General features: G+C 45.1%; 1 pseudogene; it reads right to left on the bottom strand.

Moving 5' to 3' along the window:
* LOC148165107 (uncharacterized) overlaps positions 1 to 7,872 on the bottom strand; it is a 55,335-nt pseudogene extending 47,463 nt beyond the window's left edge.
* Positions 7,873 to 20,692: the final 12,820 nt, after the last annotated feature.

The following is a 20,692-nucleotide window of genomic DNA, read 5'->3' as shown; positions in this document are numbered from 1 at the left end:
GACTGGTGGCTGCCAAAGGCAGGGAGTAGGGGGTGAGTGAAATGGGTAAAGGGGGTCAAAAGGCACAAATTTCCAGTTATAAGATAAATAAGTCATGGGGATATAAAACACAGCATGGTGATTAGAGTTAACAATACTATATTGTGCATTTGAAAGTTGCCGAGAGTACATCTTAGAAGTTCTCATTACCAGAAAAAAAAAACTAACCATGTATGGTGACGATGTTAAATGGACTTACTGTTGTGATCATTTTGCAGTATGTATGCAAGTACATGATGTTGCACACCTGAAAGTACTATAATGTTATATGCCAATTATGCTTCACTTAAAAAAAAAAAGTAAATGAGGAGAGGGGACAGTATCCAGAGGCATAATCCATTTGGCTCTTTGGAGACATGGGCAGGTGAAGGAAAGAAGAAGAAAGTAGGGGAGCAAGAGGGTCTCCTGGGACTAAGGCCATCAACAGCTAATTAACAGAATAAGAGGAATAATGCAAGGTCTACACAAAGTGGGGTGCTTTTATTGTATCCAATGCACAGTTTAAATACCTGGCCATGGGGTGGTCAAGGTCAAGTAAGGAGGCCAAGGTTGGATAGGGAGTCCATCAAAGCCAGAATGGAAATGATAGCAACCACTAGAAACCAGGGAGAAACCACTTGGGGACCGGGCAAGGAGAAGATAGATACAAATGGTTTTTGTTTTGTTTTGTCTTCTTTTGATGTATATGTGGTTTTGAGGATAGTAAAAACAACATGAGTGATATGTTTTACATGGAGTTTTTTAAAAAGTGAATTAGGTGCCAAGGCACTAGGCACTCTCCCACTTGGCAGCAGTTATCAGGAACTGCTTAGTGGTAGGTGCCTCTGTGGGATGCTCTCCTGTGCCCTGGTCCTCGCCATTCCCTGTTGCCTACCCCAACCCACCCAGTTTATATTATCTCTCTGCTCTCCTGAAACACCTGAGTTTGCAACCCCTGGGCCACAGGTTCTGATTAGTCAGTAAGGAGGCAAAACTAGAAGGCTATGAATATGTAAGGAGTTATGATTAGAGGCAATTCCAGAGCCAGATCTCAAAGGCTATCCTTTTCTTCCATAATCCATGAATTCTGAATGTAACTTGTACATTATATTTCTACTAAAATAGAAATACACATACACAATAGAAATACTGAACCACATTCCCTTATTCACAATTTTGAAACTCAAAGTTTTGTTTAATTAACTCAACGTTGGCAAGACCTGACCTGCTATGGGATCTTTATAGAGTTTACTTATGTCATTAATATCAACATTCACACATTTCCCTGCAGAAATATTAACGTATCATTACAGGGTATGAAATGTATGGTCTATGCATGATAATACTTTGCTAAATTCCCCCAAATTCTATTTTCTGGCACCAAGGGTTTTGGGTAAGGGATCGGGAGCCTTATACACCAACTTTCCTGCACCTGTGAACTCAGACATAATTTTTTCCATTTGAGAAAAAGAAAGTACGCTGTTAGAAAAAAAAAGAGAGGACGTCTAAAACAGCACATTCAAAATAGCATTCAGCCAGATGCTTAGCAAGAGGTGGGAGGGGGAATCCAGTATTTGCAAGTAAACAGGTAATCGGAGGAACAAAGCATGTTGGGCATTTCACAACAAATCTTTGACCGCAGAAAGCAGAGGACATAGTTTATTAAGAGGCGAGTCATTTCTCTTCCCTCCATCCCCAGGCAAGCCTCCACTTAATGCTCTTCACACTCTAAAACAGACATCTCAATCCCACGACAATTTTACGAAGGGCGGTGAGAAGTGGCACCGGTTACTAGAGTAAGACTGGTCCTTTCTCCATTTCTGTTCCACAGTGTCTCTGGCAAGCAAGCCACGTGCCAGAGAGACCAGCCAAGCCAGTCTTCCTAAAAATGGAGGCTTCACCCCCCTGAGAGAAATGCCCACCGGTTTTTGTATCAGCTAGAAGTTGGGCTCTGCTAGCTTCTGAGCCCACGTGACCATGCGGGGGCGCTTTCTAGACTACAACCTGCCCCCCGCCCCCAGGCATTTCTGATTGGACTACGACCAGCAGTGTCAGGTGCCTGATGTTCCAGCTATTCTCTCGACTGGAGTGGTGGGCAGGAAAATCATTAAGAAAAGGAGGCTGATGTTTCCACAGAAAGCCAGGTTGCCAGGTTCCCCAACGACCTCCTCTTGGCCAAGTGTCGCCATGCTGTTCACAGGGATGCGACGTGTTTCAGAAAACCAGTGCATGGATGTTCCAGCAGCACGCAGCACCTCTCCCTGGGGTGCACCGTACTGAACAGGACCCAGATACCTGCTTGCTAAGCACAGAGACGTGTGTACCTGGTTTGATGCCAACCCTAAGAGCTTACCCACTTGGTATCACAATAGCCTAAGATCGCCAAGAAACGGTGATTTTTTTTTCTTTTCTATGAAGCCAGAGAACATGCTGGCGATGCTTTTTCCACTGCACCTGAAGCTATGAAGCCCCTACAAAAGAATTTGGATGAGGTTTTCCTCCCCTCTTTCCTTTTAATCTCTAAGGGATTGCCACTAAACCGAGGCCACTTTGGCACAGGCAGAATAACTGAGCCCTTTTTCCAACAGAGCATGGCAAAAAAAAAAAAAAAAAAAAAACAAACAAAAAAAAAAACAAAAAAAAAGAATGCCTGCTGCATCAGTATCCCAGAATACTTTTTATTCCCCAATGCCCTTCTGTAAAAGGCGATGCTTGCTTTGTGCAACACAAGGGGATAAATATGCTGGCACTGATGTTCATGTTCCACAGCCAGGCCCCGTGGGGTTGGCCACTTGACCGAGATCGTCTACAGCCCCTCCTCTCCCCTAATGACAGGGAAGCGAAGAATGGGAAAATGGTTAAACAAGGTTTTCATTTTGACCTTAGTGATTATATTCCTGAGACAGAACCAAGAATGGAAAACACCTTTCCATTTTTGCACTTGCGGTTTGGTCTGATTTTTCTCTATTATTATTTTTCAAATCTTTTCTTTCAGGCTATATTTAAATTTATTTTTCTCCAAAAATGTAAAAGGGCCTGTCTGCATTGAATTCCTGGAGAGCGTCTCACTGATGAAAGTCCAATACGGATATAACAGGCTCTTAGCACATTTCCTAGTTAATGTATCTCCGTGGGAATCATTCCTGTATGCTCACCTGCAAATCTGGCCATCCTCTTTTAATTATACCGTACAGCTGACTCCTGCCATAATTTATGTTAGAGTGCCATCTTATGGTAGTTTGGGACCACCACTTGCGGACAGAGAAATGCAGGGCTGTCTCTTCAGCATTTTAAAGAAAAATATGGATTTAAAAATCATCTTTAATTAATCACACCAGATAAATGTGTCAGAAAGGATGGTCTGTAAATAAGAAACCTGCTTCCATGTGGTCTGCTAAAGGCCAAACACGACAGAGGATATTTGAGCAGCCACACAAACCTTAAAGACAACCGATGAATTTTTTTTTTTTTTAAGGCATTTGGGTTCTCATTTGGGGACTATTACTGCATAATCCGACATTTAAGCAGCAAGCGTTCTTCATGAATGCCATGACGTATTTGGGAAGAATATCAGAGGGAGGGCCGGTCTGAGCAAGTGATTTGCAGCCCAGAATTTTCAGCTCTGCGTTCTCAGGGCGCATTTCTCCCTTCTCATCTCCAAAAAAACCCACAAAACTCTCCGGGCCCATATCAGCATGACACAAGGAAACTCAACCCCACTTTGAAGCCTGATCATTTGCAAATGTATTTCAGTCCCAGGTTTAATTCCAGAAGATTCCTTGGAGAAGCCTCGTTCCGGAAGTCTGCCTGCCAATTTTTGGAGGCTCGAAGGCTTGTTTCCTCTCTCTTCTCCAGGTTTCTTTCCACCCACAAAGTTAACGTACATCGTGAATGGGCCTGAATTTAATTCCTAATCAGAACCTGCCAGTTCTGTGGCTACACTGCCAGTCACTCTCAGGAAGGCAAAGGAAAAACAGGGTTTCAGTTCCAGGTTTGTTTGGTAGGGAGGGTTATGGATCAATGAGGTCAAGAGATGGGGATCCTGGGGAACCTGGGGTGGTAGCGAGGCTTTTTACTAAAGTAAATGCCCTGCCCCATGTAAGCTAGCCGACTGATCTACTCCTAACCCTCACATTCAAGAATTCTTTTGTTCGACCTCCATCTCCTTTCCAGACTGCCCCATTGTTTTCTCATCCATGCTATAGGGCCAAGATGAAAAGTTGGAGTGGATGGTGCAAGGAGGGGAGGGTATCCTTTCGTTTTCCATCTATGGATACCCCCCTCTCGTCTCCATAAAGAAGATACAGAACACACAGCAATTCATGATGAAAGAAGAAAAATTAATATGCATTTCACCAGATGCAAAACAAGAACTTTGGAACAAAGGATGTTTTTGTTTTGTTTTGTTTTGTTTTAAAGGCATTTGAATGTCAAACATTTCTAGGGTTCTTCCTGCCATCACAATGGAACTGCTTTCCTTTTAACTGCACCATTTTCAGTAATTGTAGGGATCACAATTTCAAATTAAACATTCCTAATAAGTCATAGTGGGTTCCATTTACTTGGTTTCTGCTTCCCCTTATTTTGACATCACCTCGCCTTTCCTCGGCCCCCGGCCCCCAGCCTGTTTTGCTTATCAACTTACCTTTGCTGACCCTTCTCCCCTCTCCTGTCTGGGGGCTGCTCTTGCTTCAGTCCCTGCACTTGAAATGTTCCCTCTTCAACTGTCATTCTCAGATCAGCAGGGACACGCCTGGTGCCCACATTTTCCCCATCTTTTGTTAAGAGTGTGTTTGTGTGTCATTGTTTCCCTCCCTCCCCCAATCAAAATGACATGATCAGAGACTCCAGCACATTCAGCTGAGTTTCTGAACGGACTGTACCCATTAGGAATTCTTAAAGTGCAGACTGACTCTACAAAATAGGACTCTTGCAGATGCAAAGGCGACATCCTGGCCTGCCTCACCCCCACCCCATCTCCCAACACGTATGGTTTTTCAAGGCTGTTCCAATTTAAATTTCTCAGTTTACCAGTCAAAGAGATGATTTTCCTAATATCCATCCTGCAAACTCCATCTGGGATCCCCCAAACAAGCTGTGTTCTTCTGCCTTTCACAGACATGAATTAGAAAAAGTCTGCAGTTGGAGCAGGGGCGAGGTCAGGCCTTCTTGATCCTGAACCGTGAAGAGTCTTAATGCCTGCAGACACGCAGAATAAGTGAACAGGGAAGATGAAATAAATGCCTTCCTGCGAGTGTTTTTCTCCCCCCATCCAGCCTGCTGATCTGGTGCAAATTACCTTGGGGAAGCCCAAGCTATAGTCCTCAAAAAACCGGAAGTGAGGAGCATCTACTATGATCACAATTATCCTACGATGTTCATGCATCGCGGGATAACGTTCCCCTTCCAAGCTTTCGGCCTAATGTCTCGTGTGAACAGAGAACCAGATGGGAGTTTTGGGGGCTAAAATGGATACACCAATTATTTATAGATTCGGACTAAAAATCACGTGAACTGCCTTCTGTGGAGTTCCATTTTCCGAGAACAGACTTGAAATAGACATAGTTGTGGAAAGTCTCAGAAACATTTAGAATAATCCTAAACATGATATTGCAAGTAGGGAATGGTGGAGTTAAGCCCGAAGAATTTTAGAAGCCCCTTCATAAAGAAGAACATAGTTTTAGAACTATCTTTTGGAAATCTCTAGAATGAGACCAGGCGGTTCACCTGTATCTCCTGTTGGTTTTAGCAGCATGTTCCCTGGCCATTTCTTCCTGCTGAGAAAACCTCTAAAATTAGACATGACTGCTTGCATAACTAGGTGCCCCCAGCTTTGGAGTAGAAGGAAATTGTTCCTAGCACCGTACACATGATAGGCATTCAATCAACATTTACCGGGAAGGATCAAAGAATAAAAACAGAACCTTTTTGATTAGTACTAAATATATGATGATGCATTATTTCAGAAAATTTCCTTCAGCTCTCCATTTTATTATGTTAGCTTTGGCATATATAAGGGTTTTTTTTTTTTCTTTACTTTTTGCGGGGAGTGTGGGAAGGGCAACATTTCTTGAAGGATCCCTTTGTGCTAGGTACTGGTCCTAAATACTTTACCTGTGTTGCTTTATTTCCACCTCATGACAACCTATAATCTTTTGCATCTTATAATGGAATAATAACTTGCCTGAGGTTAACCAGCTTGTCCAGGGTCATCTAGCCAACCAACTCCGGAGCCCGAGCCCCAACTGCTCCCAAACATGGCCTGTTCCGCTGTGATTCAGAATTGAGAAATGCTGCCTTCTGTTTTCACTCATAAATCTAAAACTCAAAATGGAGGAATTTCTGGAGAACGGCTAAGGCCATTAAAATTTTTTAGGGATGCTTACATTTTCACAGCCAACAAACCATTTAGGGAATCGGCAAAAGCTTTAGCTTTTTTTTCCCCCCTTAAACTATTTCTTTAATAAATAGAGTCTCCTGGAAGACGTCAGGGTCACACAACTAGCTCCAAACTACTCTCTAGGCTCTCCTATTGGCACACCCACTCGGTGCACAAACTACCTAAAAAGCTTAAAATATAAAGGAAAATTTAGAAATGAACTCGTGTCTCGTGACACCAATACTTGAGTTATGGTGTGAATTCTCAAATAAGTTATTTGGACTGACTTAATTTTTATTGATATCCATTTGAACATACGTAACATCCGTCAACACTTTGGAAATTAACAACTTTAATTACCACTTACTTTCTACTTGGAAAAAGTCATCATTCATCAGAAAGTAGAGATTCTCCTGCTCTATCAAACTTGCTCAGAATCAAAACAAACTTCCACGTTTTCCTGGTTAATTGTAACTCTCAGGGGAAAAGGCCTCCGATGTTTTCTCAGGTGAAAAGGGAACCATGGTATTCCAGGTCACCCCGTCCCCACCTCCCATGTCCGTGTTAACTGGGCCAAGAGCAAGGATCTTAAGAAATCATACAACTCTGTGCTCTCTGCTCCTTGTGGCTTCAATAATGTCAGCTGGAAGAAATATATTCCATAAAAATGACAATCAAGCATGCATTGAGTTATCAATATGCACTTTGGATGGGGGACACTTCCAAGTGATTCACCTAAAATTAAAGAAGCCCCTGTTCTTATGTTGCCTGGAAAATTGCAAATGTGGAAACATGTTTTCCCCTTTAGTTTCAAATCCCCTTGTTCCACAGTTAATTTCCCCACTGTCATGGCACGGAGTGTCATGGGATCCTATGACTGTGTGCGTGCATGTGTGTGTTTTCTCTGTGTGTTCTTTGTACTTCAGCTGAACACCACTCTAGATCATCCTCGACAAGGAAGTAAAAGTTATCATTAGCATGTTGAATAATGGAAGGTGTCCATTGTATTTTCTTGTTTAGGAAAATAAATCATCCTGAAAACTTTTATTATGTTCTATGTAAAATGGAAGCACATCAGCACTTGTTATGTTTTCCTTCTCCTGAGTGGGTTTGGCAGGGTGCCTTCGGCTGGAAAGAACAGCCAGGGGTTGCCAAGCAAGGGCTGGCTTGATTCCGTGCCATTCCTCTAGGGGATGTAAACATCCTGCCTTGGAAGACTTCACCAACCTGTAGCTAGAAAACTCCCGTGCGCAGAGGTGCAGCCAGGAGAACTGGAAGCCATGAGTCATGGCAGCAGACAGGCCCTGCTGGGGAAGGAGGAGGCCAAAGGTTCGAGTCCCCAGGAAGAAGACAGCATTGAATGTAGTGGCGAAACAGGCAGGAGCTGAGTGTGGACAAAGGACAAAGAAGATCAAGACTTCCTGAGTGCCAACGGACCGGACGCCCGATACTGTAGCACGCACCTTCACCTCCATCACCACATGTCAGACCCAGTAGGGCAGTCACTGCATGTGTAGTCTTGGGGAACTTGCTTCATCTGAGTTTCCATATTCTCATTGGCCAAGTGAGGGTGGACCAGTTACAGTACTGAAATGCCTTCATACCAGAGCAATGAGCAGTTGCTTTGAGTCCCCAGAGCACACACTCTCCCAGGATCCTGGCTGAACCACCCCACCCCTCGTGGGCTACCTTGCAATCCTGAGCTAAAGGGAGATGCGGGTACAGCAGAGCCTCTAGGGCCTGTCCAGTAGTAAGGGCTGGTTTGCACTCAGTGACTGGGACCCATGTCATACCACTTGTTAGATAGCTTTATAAGGCTGTCCTAGGGACGGGGATGGATTCTACAGAGCCTATCACATGAAGAGCCCCAGATAAATGATGATAGTTACACCCATTACACAGATGGGGAAAATGAGGCCAACAAGTTAAATAACCATGCTCTGGAAACCGGATATAAGCCTAGGATCATATGGTATCCTATCACAGATTCTCATCTCCCTGTCGACCATGATGTAGCAATGGGAGAATCCTAACAGCTCATTTAGTGATGGCATAAAAGAGTGTCCCTCCTAGAGAGAGGCATTCCATCAGCTCCATTCAGATGCCCATGCTCTTCCTGAATGTCATCCCCAAGGAGTCGTTAAAAGGCCAGCACAGACTCAGTTGTGCTCACAACGTTTTAATTATGTTATCAGACTTATGACATGGCAACTGCTTTGCTCAAGACTGAATGGAAGAAACTGGTGTCAGCTGCAGAATGGAGTTTGCCAGGTACACAGCTAGTCTTCTCGACCACAACTGGATAATGCTTTTCTCATGTCTGGGTGCTCTGAGTAAGTACTGAGTTGTACCTTTGTGATTCTCTGTGTTCTTGGAGGGTAGGGGGAGAATGGACACAGAAAGATTCGATACGAGATTTCATATGGTCAATAAAATTCCTTTAAAAACTTTCATCAAGGTAGAATATTGTCAGGATAGTTTAAAAACAATCATGGCCCAGCTACTAGAAGTGTGATCCTCATATAGTAGTCACAACGTGGATCCTATGCCCTGCTCTCTTCTAATGCTTTAACCTGCTTCTCTATCAGCTATTAGCACTTGAGTATGAAATAGTCACCTGTGTGTGGACAGGAGAGTGCTTCTATGGGAAGAGAACATAAAGGGGTTACATTTAGTTAAGAGCAAGGGACAGAAATAGGAACATTTTACAGGGAGGCCAGTGTGGAGATGATTCAGAAGTAATCTAAGATTTTTCCTGCTCAACATGTGGTTCATGCGCCAGCAATATCCGCATCCCCTGGGAGCCCATCAGAAATCAGAGTCTGAGACCCACCCTTGTCTGATGGATCACACTCTGTATTTTAATCAGATGCCCAGATGATTTGTATGCACACCGCTGTTGGAGACGCTCCGCTCCTGGGGGCCCAGCCTCTGCTCACACGTGGTGGAGAGGGGCTGGTGGGGGTTGGTGCGGAGCAGAAAATGAAGTTGTAAGAGTTGGGAAGGTACCCGAGTGTTCGCCTCAGAGGTTATCCTGTCTGGATTGGCTGCAGGGGGAAAAAATCTGTTCTTAGATGATGAGCAGGCTGTGGTTGCAGTTGCACCCAGCATGATGGCCATCTGTGTATAAAAAGAAAAGCAACACTGTGCAGGAGTGTGGAATCACTACAGCGGCTAAGCACGGCCAGGTGTTTAAGCAGGAAAGCCAGTCTTAAAGATCAAAGGCAAATCGATTGTAAAAGAGAACATCTTGCCCACCAAAACCCAGGCCCTCCGAATGGAGAGAGGGCGATGCCTGAATAGACCAGATGTGAGCAGCCGAGGGATCCGGAGAACCTCGAATAAACTGGCTGCAATAGCTCTGTGGCATCAAAACCTCATGATCCGCCAGGCCCACCACTAAATACAAACACAGGTTCCGCAGCAGATGTGAGAGGAGTCCTCCGAGGCCCCCGGCTGAGGTAGGAATTTTCTGTCCCTCTGGTAAATGGGCAGTAATTAATTATAGGACGGATGTGGAAGCCTAAAGACTAAGTTCTCCACCGCCAATGACAGGGGAGAGGAGGTTTTGGAAAGAGCTGTCTGAGCACTTTGAGGTCACCAGTCTGGGGTCACAACAGGTGCTGCCTCCTGAAGGCCTGAGATGGGCGGGCAAGTTATTTGGGGACTGAAGCATGGGGTGGCTCTGGCTCGGAAGCCCCCATCCTCCTGGGCCCATCCTTTCAGACCCCGGACCTCCGCACTGTCACTCCACCAGCACGCTGGCGGGACCGGGGGCGACGGGCAGGGACACAGGCATCCCATCACCTGGTGAATTTCCCACAAGCCCCAGCTGGTCTCCTCTTAATTGCCCCCACAGAGATCTTCATAAATACATTTAAATATAATAATTATTATTGTTATTTTACTTTGTTCTTCTCGACAGCAACTTTCCTTCAAACAGCTCAAAGAACGATTCTGAAATTATCCAATTAATCTTTGCAAAATTTCTGTGAAGAAGGTGGGTGGCAGTTTCGCTACACTTCTTGAAGGGAGGGAAAAGCAGAAAGAGGTTAAAGGGCCTGGAGTAATTTGGGGACGGTGCAGAAATGGAAAACTGGGCTCCCAACCTCCTTCCCCCAGATAGTCCTCCGCTGCCAAATTCAGTGTCCTCTGAAGAGCACAACTGCATAGGCCAGGGCCCCTAAGTCCAGGGCACTTGTATTCAGATCCTGGTGCCACTGCTCCATAAGACATAAGACTTTATGCAAGTCCTTTAGCCTCTCTGGGCCTCAGTTTCCCCATCTGTCAAGCGCCTCAATGAGATATGACAGTAAGGACTGTTTCGCTGCTTAGGGCAGGGCTTCTAGAAGCACAGCCTCTGGAATCCACCCTCAGTGGGCTTGTTGGCAGTTTTGTTTTTTTTTTTTTTTTAAGATTTATTTATTTGAGAGAGAGAATGAGAGTGTAGGGGAGAGGGGCAGGGAGAGCCCCAAGCGAACTCTGTGTTGAGCATGGAGTCCGAGGCAGGGCTCCATGATCAGGACCCCGAGATCAGAACTGGAGCAGAAACCATGAGTGGGTTACACCCCACCACCTCCGTCATCTAGGCACCCCTTGTTGGCAGTTTTATACACAAGGCGGGTTTGTGTATGGCAGTGTAAATGGCATACTTAGGCATGCAATGAAGCAAGAGGGTCCAAGATCGGGCTTGGGAGACAGAAAACCTGGTTCATATCTTGGCTCCTACACTTGCTAAATCCTATGACTTTGGGCAGGTCACTTAACCACATTGAATGAGTCTGCTCCTCTGTCAATCAGGGACAGGGACGATTCAATAAGATACTGCATATAAAGGGTCTAGCATACAAGTACTCAGTGAGTATCCATAGTGTGGTTTAGAGGAGGAGTCTGCTGTCAGACTGTCTGCATTTGAATCCTGACCCCCACTTTTCCAGCTCAGAGACCTTGGGCAAGTCACCTCATTTCACGGAAGAAGGTAGGTCCCCATGAGGATTAAGTTTATACATATAATGTATAACAGAACCGGGCATAGAGTCTGTGCTTGATCAATGTTATTATTAGTTGCATTATGATTATGGCTTCATTGCTTGTTTCTATTTTGTTTGTGGAACCATGAACGCTGGCCTCCACACATATGGAGAGAGATTACTCTAAAAGTTGGGGGTGATGTGGAGGGAAAACAGTTCGTGGCAGGCCGCTATCCCCCAGTAAATTGGAAGAAGCATCTCTAGGCTGGAAAACACTCCCTCTGGAATCAGATAGGCCTTCGGTCTGCCGCTCACCGGCTAAGTGATGCTGGGTAATTTTGCCACTGTTTTTCACTCAGTCAACTCATCTGGAGAATAATGGTAACAAGCTGAACAGGGGACTTGAGCTAATATACACAAATGTGCTTTGTGAATTCATAAATACTACCTATATTTAAAGGGTTATGAATCGAGAAACACACAGACTTTAAAAGCACACTAACATCGGAATTTTCACTCGAATGAGGGCAAACTAAACACTTTTTTTTTGTATATGTGCTTCTATATTTCCTCCCTTTGGGGGGGAAAAATGAAAAAGTTCTCATTTCAGGTAGGAAAAGAATGAAGGTACCTTCATTTCCGGTAGTGCCGGCACCCTGGATTCACCACCAGCTGCTCTAACACCAAACACACCATCTTTCCCCCCACCCAGGAGACTCAAAGTAACTGTATTTCTCTTTGCTGAGTTCCTGTGGGTACTTCAAAGCCTGGAGACTTTGCAGATGTCTTGGTGGTGATTTCCCTTTAGCAAACACATGGGAAATACTTCAATAAGACAGAAAGACCAGCTCCACAAAAGAAAATTGGGGGCAAGAGAGAGATGGCTTGCAAGCTGAGCCCAAAGAGCCAGGTCGCCAGATACTCACTTCTCAGATGGACGGCCTGAATTTGCAGCAGGGGTCTATTCCTTCGGCTCACCCTAACACTTACAGCAAGGAGGCATTTCTTAGGCACCATGTCAAAACCGAACTTGACTAGAAGAAATGTTTTGAAATGCCTCACCGTTGCAAAGAGCCTCCCGGCATGCCACCACCCCCATGGGAAGATAAGAACAGTGGCCTCTCGGACCTGAGAAGGGCGGGGCCGGCTGGCAGAGGGTGGATCTAATCGCACCTTGTGTCATTTCCAGGTTGTGTTTCTTTTGCATTTTTGAGTCTCCTCCCCACGCAAGTTTCCCTTAACATGTAGTCAGGGACATTTTCACTTTGAGGAGCTCTAAAGCTCTAACCCACAGAGTCCATCTTTACATACGGCAAAGTTCTTTTGTGAATCAAAATTTGCTTTTTGAATCAAGAAGCACCTCATCCTTTAAAAGTAAGAATGTATTACAAAACTACAACATTGTCTACAATCTAGACAAGGCGTGTTAAGCATCTGCGCAGTAAGTAAAGTGACTGCTCACTGGGTCTCCCAATGGTGGGGATGGTGCCTGGGGTGGGGGGCACCCACTGTGTGCCCAGTGCACTGGGTAGGATGCTCTCTCTGCAAGGCAACGGCCTAGATATGGGGGTGATGGCTGTGGCTATAGGTCAGAGTGAAGCCCCCTCATCCACTGGGGCACCAAACACACAGGGCCAACCAGGCCCTCACCTGGGAGACACCTTGCCTGCCTATCATTCATCCCTGCTTGATTTCTACAATAAAGATTATTGCACACCTGCTATCAGCCAGGCATGGTGCCCCCCTGAGTGATAATCATGGTGTCTGTCCTTGCCAAGTCTAGTGGGAAGGACAAACAGGCTGTCACAATACATTGTGCTCCTGCTCTCTTGGGACAGGTGCAGGCTCCAAGAGAGAACACAGGAGGGGGACTCTGAGGTGGGGAGAGGGACGGAGAAGTGTACTGTAATGGCACCCTGGGGGGAGGTCACTCGCCTTCAGGGAGGAGCAAGGAGGAAGGATAATAGGAGTGAAAGGAGGAAAGACTGGAGACTTAGCTCCATGTGGGCAAGTCAAGGAGTCAGGACATCATCCACAGGGCAACTGGGAACCACAGCACCACCACTGGCTTCTTAGCTTAGGCTAAGGCAAAAATTTATTGAACCTGACCACGTACAAAGATTAGGGTACCACACAAAATGAGAGCAGCGCCAATATCATCTCCATCCTGCAGTTGAAAGAATGGAGGCTTGGCAGTGAGGTACCCCACCTTGGGTCATCCAGCTACTGGGACTTTACGCTGTAGTTGAGGTTTCTGAGTCTGTCACCCAGAATCAACACCCCCTTTTCTGGGACTCCATCTCCATGAGGTCACTGGAGCTGTAGGCTAGGGTATATGACTTATGCCTGGCCTGGCAGAGCACTGCCATCCTCTGGCCACAGTCACTGGCTCAGGAATGAGAGCCAGTTAGATTCAATGGCACACAACGTTGGGACTTCCTGGGAATCTAGAGAGAGAGAGAGAGAGTGGGAGAGAGAAAGGTCTCTTAAAAGTGGGAGGATATAGGTTTAGAGCTGGGGAATGAAGACAGCACAAAGAGAACCATGAGATTAGGTCTCCTGGATCAAACTGCTTGAAGCCACAATACTTCACAACTTCTCAGTTAGGTTATTTACCATATTCTTGGTAGGTTTCTCTGTCACTTGCAATGAAGTAGCCCTAATGCAACGGTGCTTATTGTGACCCTCTCTTCCTGTACCCTGAATATTACACGTGGCTGAAATTGCTTTGGTGTTTTGCTAATTTCTCACATTTAAAAAATTATCTTAGTGAAAATTTTGAGCATGGAATAAATTGAGCTATGAAAATAAAGGCAGAGAACAGGAATGCGTTATTTAAGCAACTGTAAAATTAGTTGCACAGGAAAAGGAGACTGGATGTAGAGCGAGGGGAACTGAGGTACAGAAGCACAGGTCCTGCTCTGTGGCTCACCAGCTCTGTGACCTTGGGCAAGGCACCTTTGCTCTCTCAGCATCAAACTTATGGAATAAGGGAGCATCACTAGAGGGGACCCCAACTCAGGTTGGTGACTGCTACGTAGGCTGCTTTTGAATCATCAAAAGTTGACTAACACAGATTTAGGAGACTCATTCATATCTAAACATAAATGGAGGTTTAGCTTCAAGAAAGTTCACACCTGTTTGTATCTGGCAGGTGCAGCTGAGAAAGGCTCATCATTGGGTTTGTGTTCAGGGAAGGGCAATTATGTAACTGACAAACCCCAGAGAACCTAGCTTGTCTTGGATCCTGGAAATCTCAAATGGTAGCCCTGGGAGAGGGTTTCCAGCCTGGCTCGAGTCTTGTTGTGCTCAAGACACATGAATATCCCACCACCCTGCTACTTGTAAGAGAGGACTTTCCCACTTTGCTCTCCGCCATTATGGAGCCTCTCTCTACAAACCCTTCCAGTGAGTCCCCAAGTGCAGCTGGTCTCATCTTTTGATGACGGCCAGCCAGTGACCTGGAAGGCAGCCCACAGGGACCCATAAAAACCACACTGGTTGTTTATAAAGGTTGACACTGGCAGGTTGCAATTGGGTAGTGACTTTCAAAGAATCTGATGGGCTGGGCTGGGTGCTTTATTTAGCTATTCTGCTAAACATAAGCTTTAGAATTTCTACAACTTTTAGAAATACACTTTTCACCTACTTTGAACTTCATACAATGAAGAAAGCATCTACAGGAATTGGAGTTAAGATGCCTGTCACTATAACAGACTTTGAATAGAGTCTCCTTTTAAAAAACCTGTATTCTGTTATAGATAAACACACTTTGTTCTCCGATTCCACCTATGAACTAACTAATTAGGGCTTTTTGCCTGCAACATGTGCGATTTTAAGTTCTTTTTTTTTTAAAGATTTTTTAAAATTATTTTTATTTATTTGACAGAGCACAAGTAGGCAGAGTAGCAGGGAGAGGGAGAAGCAGGCTCTCGCTGAGCAGGGAGTCCGATGCAGGGCTCGATCCCAGAACCCTGGGATCATGACCTGAGCCGAAGGCAGATGTTTAACCGACTGAGCCATCCAGGCGCCCCCGAGATTTTAAGTTCTGTGTTGTAAAAAACGAAATATAAAACTGGATGTGTGAAGTGGCTATTGAGATTGGTTAGAACAGTGTTCTACTATGCTTTCTAATTGGCAGTCACTGACCGCCTCTTGCAAGGCAGAAATTATCTCCTCCCCCCGGATAACACCAGGGAATATGCTCCCTGTAAGTCCTGGTGAAGTCCTAACACAATTTCAACCTCTCCCATCTTATTTGAATGATTTTTTTGGGCTACCCTATCAGGGGTTCCATGTAGGCCAAGAGCCATAACAGACTTTTTAGCAGAACAAAGAAGACCAGAGTCACTCCCACTTTTATGCTCTTGGAATTACTGAAACACCAGCAAAACATCTAATAGTAGAAAACTATTAACAGTGCCCAGCTCTTGTCACGGCGACTATCATTCAGCTACCTAAACACAAGAGACGTAAACCATTCTTGAGAACAAGATACAACACCAACAAGAAAAATAATTAGATTTAAAACCACAAACCTCCACTGAAGTTTCTCCAGGACCAACAGTCTGTGAGTCTTGGTGTGAAGATAATACACATTTGTTGATCAAGGTGAGTGCCGACTTAATTACCTTGAGGGGCATGTCTGAACTCTAGAAAGTCAGTGGGGGCTCTGGCGGGTTTCCTCTGCCCTCAGACCTCACCTCCAGGTGCAGAGTGAAGAAAGTCCTACAGGTGTTGGACGCCCGCAAATGAAGCATAATGGCTATGTTTCCTTTAAAGGATCCCGCGCACGTGGGCAGGAGACGGGAGATGCTGGTAAATGACTTCTCCCGTACCACCTGAGTAAGGCCAGGCCACTTTGCAAGGCTCACTGTTCTTTGGTCTCTCCTTTTTCCTGTTCACTCTCGCCTTACTTCCTTCACATGTCCTTTGTGGCATTCCTCTCAGCCTTGCCCTGGCCCTAAGCAGCCCCACTTTTGTGCCTATCTTCAGATATCCATAAACACTGTTATTTCCCACAGCTATCATCGTGGAAAAAAAAGAAGTACTTGGCTGGGGGTACGGGGGTAGCTATTATTGTTTGCATGTGTTAAAATGTATCACTTTTATCCTAAAAAGAGGATTTTCATAAACATAAAAAGTGTCTGGACGCTATTTTACTTTTTTTTTTTTTGAGGTGAGGAGAGAGAGAGGCAGAGGGAGAGACCCTTAAACAGGCTCCATGGAGCCCGATGTGGGGTTCGAGCTCACAACCCTGAGATCATGACCTGAGCCGAAATCAAGAGTCAGGCGCTTAACCGACTGAGCCACCCAGGCGCCCCGGGACTCTGCGTTAGAGTGTGATTTTAAAACACCGCGTGTATCTAAAAACAACAGGCCTATCTTGACCAGAACACTATGGTACCATAAAATAGGACTATCAAGACCCACACATGAACAGCCTGAGCTGCTACAAAGGGTCTTCCCACAGATTTTCTCATTTCATCTTCCCACCCAGCGATGGGAGTATTCATTCTTCCTGTGCCCTAGACGACAGAAGCTGAAGCTCAGAAAGGTCAGGAAGCCCCATGCGAGGTCACAAAGCTTGCAGGCTGGGGTTTAGGGAGGCAGGAGCTAGTCTTCTCCCTCAAATGGCAGTGCTCTTTCCAACCACAAAACCAATTCCCCAGGATCCTACAAGGCATCTCTCTTGGGCTTGTGGCAACGTCGCTCCTCCGTTCAACAAACAGCAGAGCCTCTGTGTAGAAAGGCCTGGGGATTCTTGAGTTAGGACCACACTTACAAATGAACACACATGAGAACGCACCTAGTGCCACAGAGGAGCAAAAAGAAAATTTAAGGGCCTCCTACATTGCCAGAGAGGGGGCTCCTCTCCAGCTTGAAAGCTCAGAGCTGGCTTCTTGGAGGAGGGGGCCTTGGCTCACGCTCAGAGGCTGGGAAGGGGTGAGCGGGCGGGGACAGAGGCAGAGGGCTGAGGACACAAGGGGCTTGGCTGGCCGCACACATGTCAGAGAGCAGTGGGGTCAGCACTGTAGTCTGCTCGCTGCAGCGGAGAAGGGAGAACCCGCCATACACTTTGCTCCTGGCTGGATTCTAAAATACAGCTTTAAGTTATTAAGGACCCTGGAATGCCACAAACTTCTGAAAACTGCCTGTCAGGATAACAAAGATACTTGGAGGAAGGCTCTTCAAACCAAGTGTCAGAAATGAGAGATGAGCCTGTGTGACCCCACTTCACCACGCACATGTTTATCAGCCATCAGTCACCGGATGGCGGTGGTGCGGCTGCGTGGAAGGAGATCCTACAAATAAAATAGGAACTCACAGTATGTGGATTTGCGTGTTTTGCCTCCATATTAAAAGGGGGAAAAACACCTCTTGGGTTCTTCTTTCCAAAACTGTGATATAAAGGTATGAACCTTTCATTTTTTGAAGTCTTTTAGGGAAAGGCGTAAAGCCCGCCCAGGACAGTCAGGGGACCATATTTTGTGCAACAGAAATTCTTCTAAATATAGAACGCACAGCGATCACAAGAGGGATGCGAGCAGTGTCCTTGGATGCTCCGCAGAACAGGCGGATGACAAAGCTGCTAAGAGGGTTTGCATCGAAATCCTGCGCTCCCCGATTTAGCAGAAGGCTTATTTCGCTCTCTCGCATGAGTGGGTTGCCGGAGCCGACCCACAGCAGTCGCATTTTGAATCCCATTCTTTGCCTTGTCCTAGGCCTGCCTTAAAGGTACATAAAGCTCCCGGCCGGGGGAATTTGCTTTTTAACCAGGTACAAGTAAATTTCCTTAGCAAAACGCCACCTATCCCTAACGCTTGCCAGGTATCACAAGCCATTTCTTTTTTTTTCTTTCTCTTTCTTTCTTTCTTTCTTTCTTCCTTTCTTCCTTTTTCTTTCTTTCTTTTTCTTTCTTTCTTTCTTTTTCTTTAACTTCACCTTCCCAACAGAAACATAAAAGGGAAGCTCTATAAACATTTCAGATTGCTAATATACTCCCTCTCCTCATTCTTCTAAGTGGAAACTTTGCTCTTGAGAGAAGGTGAGCATCTACTAAAAAGTAATTTTCCTCTGTCAGAAGGGCTCGCCGAGCACTTGATCGCAGCTGAAATGTGTTTTAATAAGGCCTTTCTCCTTTACAAGCCGGCAGCTTTCAGCTCTGTCCCACAGCCTGAGCAGGGAGGAAGATGGCTCTCAGACATCCTTTTGTGGCTCTAATCAGAGCCAGAAGGGCTGTAGTGACTTTCAGGCCTTGGGGAGCTGTAGCTCTTTTGTATCCATCTCATCCAAGAAATCAAGTTTGATTAATTTGTCATCAAGGCAAATGTGTGATTCCCTCAGAGCCAGGCCTTTGAAGTGGAAGGCTGAACTAGGGCTGCAAAAACCCAGGTCAGCGGGATAAACGGTGACTGTGCCCAATCGAACAAGTTCTTCTGTGCCTGTTCTCATTTAAAATCCTCACTTAAAATGCTGGAAAAACAACAACAGAACCCTTTTCCACACAAGTGTTCCGAATTGGACTGCTCCCCATCCCAAGTCTCCTTTTGTTTACTTTAATTGAAAATAGAGTTATCTGGGCTACAGAGCAAGTAAGACCCGGAAAACACTGAGCCACGCCACAAAGCACGGGGGTGGAAGGCTCTGACCTCCTGCCAATCTTAAAAGCCCACTTGGAGTGGGAGATTCGAGAGGGCTGAACCCGGTGTCAGCACGTGCTTCTGGAATGAATAATCGGAAGGGGTCTCCAACTGGGTCATGGGACAGATGCTCATTTACGATGCTCTGGTCTTGTTAACCTGCACTTAGTGGAGTTCCTGAGCTGCTGAAAATGCATAAGGCAGTGGCCCCAAGATATTATTTAATCCAAGACTTAGTGTCATATTTCTTGTTCAGATGCTATATATGCTTTATAAGGAATTACAGGGCTTTTAAAAATTACAGAGTAAGCAATCTTTAGACATTCCATAGTGTAAGAATCCCCATATTGAACATGTTGGCGCACAGGCCTTTTTATGATGGTTACCCCTCAGTATATATATAAAGACATGGTGAATTACCAAGCGAAAGTCCAGGGCTCGCTTGGCTTTTAAAGATGTTTGAAAAGCACCAACAAATTATAAACAGGCTTTGTGGTTACTGAATTCAGTATCAAAACTATTATTAGAGCAGTTTAAAACAATAATGAGATTAGTAAAAACACTCAGCTTTAGAAATCTCAGGATACTTTAACTTAAAAAAAAAAAACTGCTTACAACACTCAAACATTCCTTCATTCCAGCATGCACTGAGTTTGTAGTATGTGTAGGTATGTGGAGCTCAAACATGTTTAAGATACACTTCCTGCCTTTCTTATGGTCTAGTAGTTCCTAAGTTTTAATATTTGCCAATCTGCTCAACGATAAGCTCCGTGAAGAATGGATGATGTCTTTTCTTGTTTATTTTTGTATCCCCAGTGCCTAGCAGCACATCATAGTTGTTCAATAAATACTTTCTGAGTGAATTAGTCAATATCCCATGTAATCCTTGTATCAGCTCTACTGATGTCTACCAACTTTCCTTACGGCACCCAGCATTAAAAGAATATGCATGGAATACGAGGAACCCTTGGGAGCCTCCTACGGTCCTCCTCCAGGGGTAAGTTGGAGTGCCTACAATGCACAGAGCATTACGTGGGATTTAGGTTTCAACGATAGTTTGTTCAGCCTGGAAAACATTTTCACTAGCTGGACTTCCTTCGTATATTCCTGAGTAACAATGGCAATAATGTCCTTAGAAAATAATTAACTGGAAGATTCATTCAGGTTTTTAATTGGTTCACAGCAAATGACCCAGAAGTCAGGTACACAGTGCTCCAGTGAAGAAGGCAGATTTGTTTGTGCCACTATGGCGTGAGGAGGTAGAAAGATTGGTAAACAAGCAGTCATGAGACTAGCGGGTTTTGGCCAGTGTTGCCACCAACTTGCAGGATCTCAAACAACTTAAGCTGGACCAATATGTCAAGAGGAATGTGCCAAAGTTTCACTGGATCAGTTCATTCTCTTTACCGTGTGGACATATAGTCAAATAATAGAAGTACCATTGAATAGCTCTCTACGTGAGCAAAGTGCTGAGCTGGGTGCTTAAATATGTCATTGGCTTTGAAGAAGCTCTGTCTTCTTCCCTTCTGTAGATTAGGAAATTGGGGCTATGAGAGGATGAGTAACTTGCTTGAGGCAGAAGCTAATGGGATTTCAACCCAATAAAACAAATTCCAAGCTAAGCTCTTTGCGTTGTGCCAGTCTGCCTCCCTTCCGATTGTTGACATCCAAGGCTAAGGTTT

Source organism: Eumetopias jubatus, unplaced genomic scaffold (genome assembly GCF_037043125.1).
Source record: "Eumetopias jubatus isolate StellerSeaLion01/CBP00866 unplaced genomic scaffold, mEumJub1_p1.0 scaffold_1, whole genome shotgun sequence".
Taxonomy (NCBI): domain Eukaryota; kingdom Metazoa; phylum Chordata; class Mammalia; order Carnivora; family Otariidae; genus Eumetopias; species Eumetopias jubatus.
The sequence above is the reverse complement of the archived record's forward strand: the minus strand, read 5'-3'. Positions and strand labels throughout refer to the sequence as shown.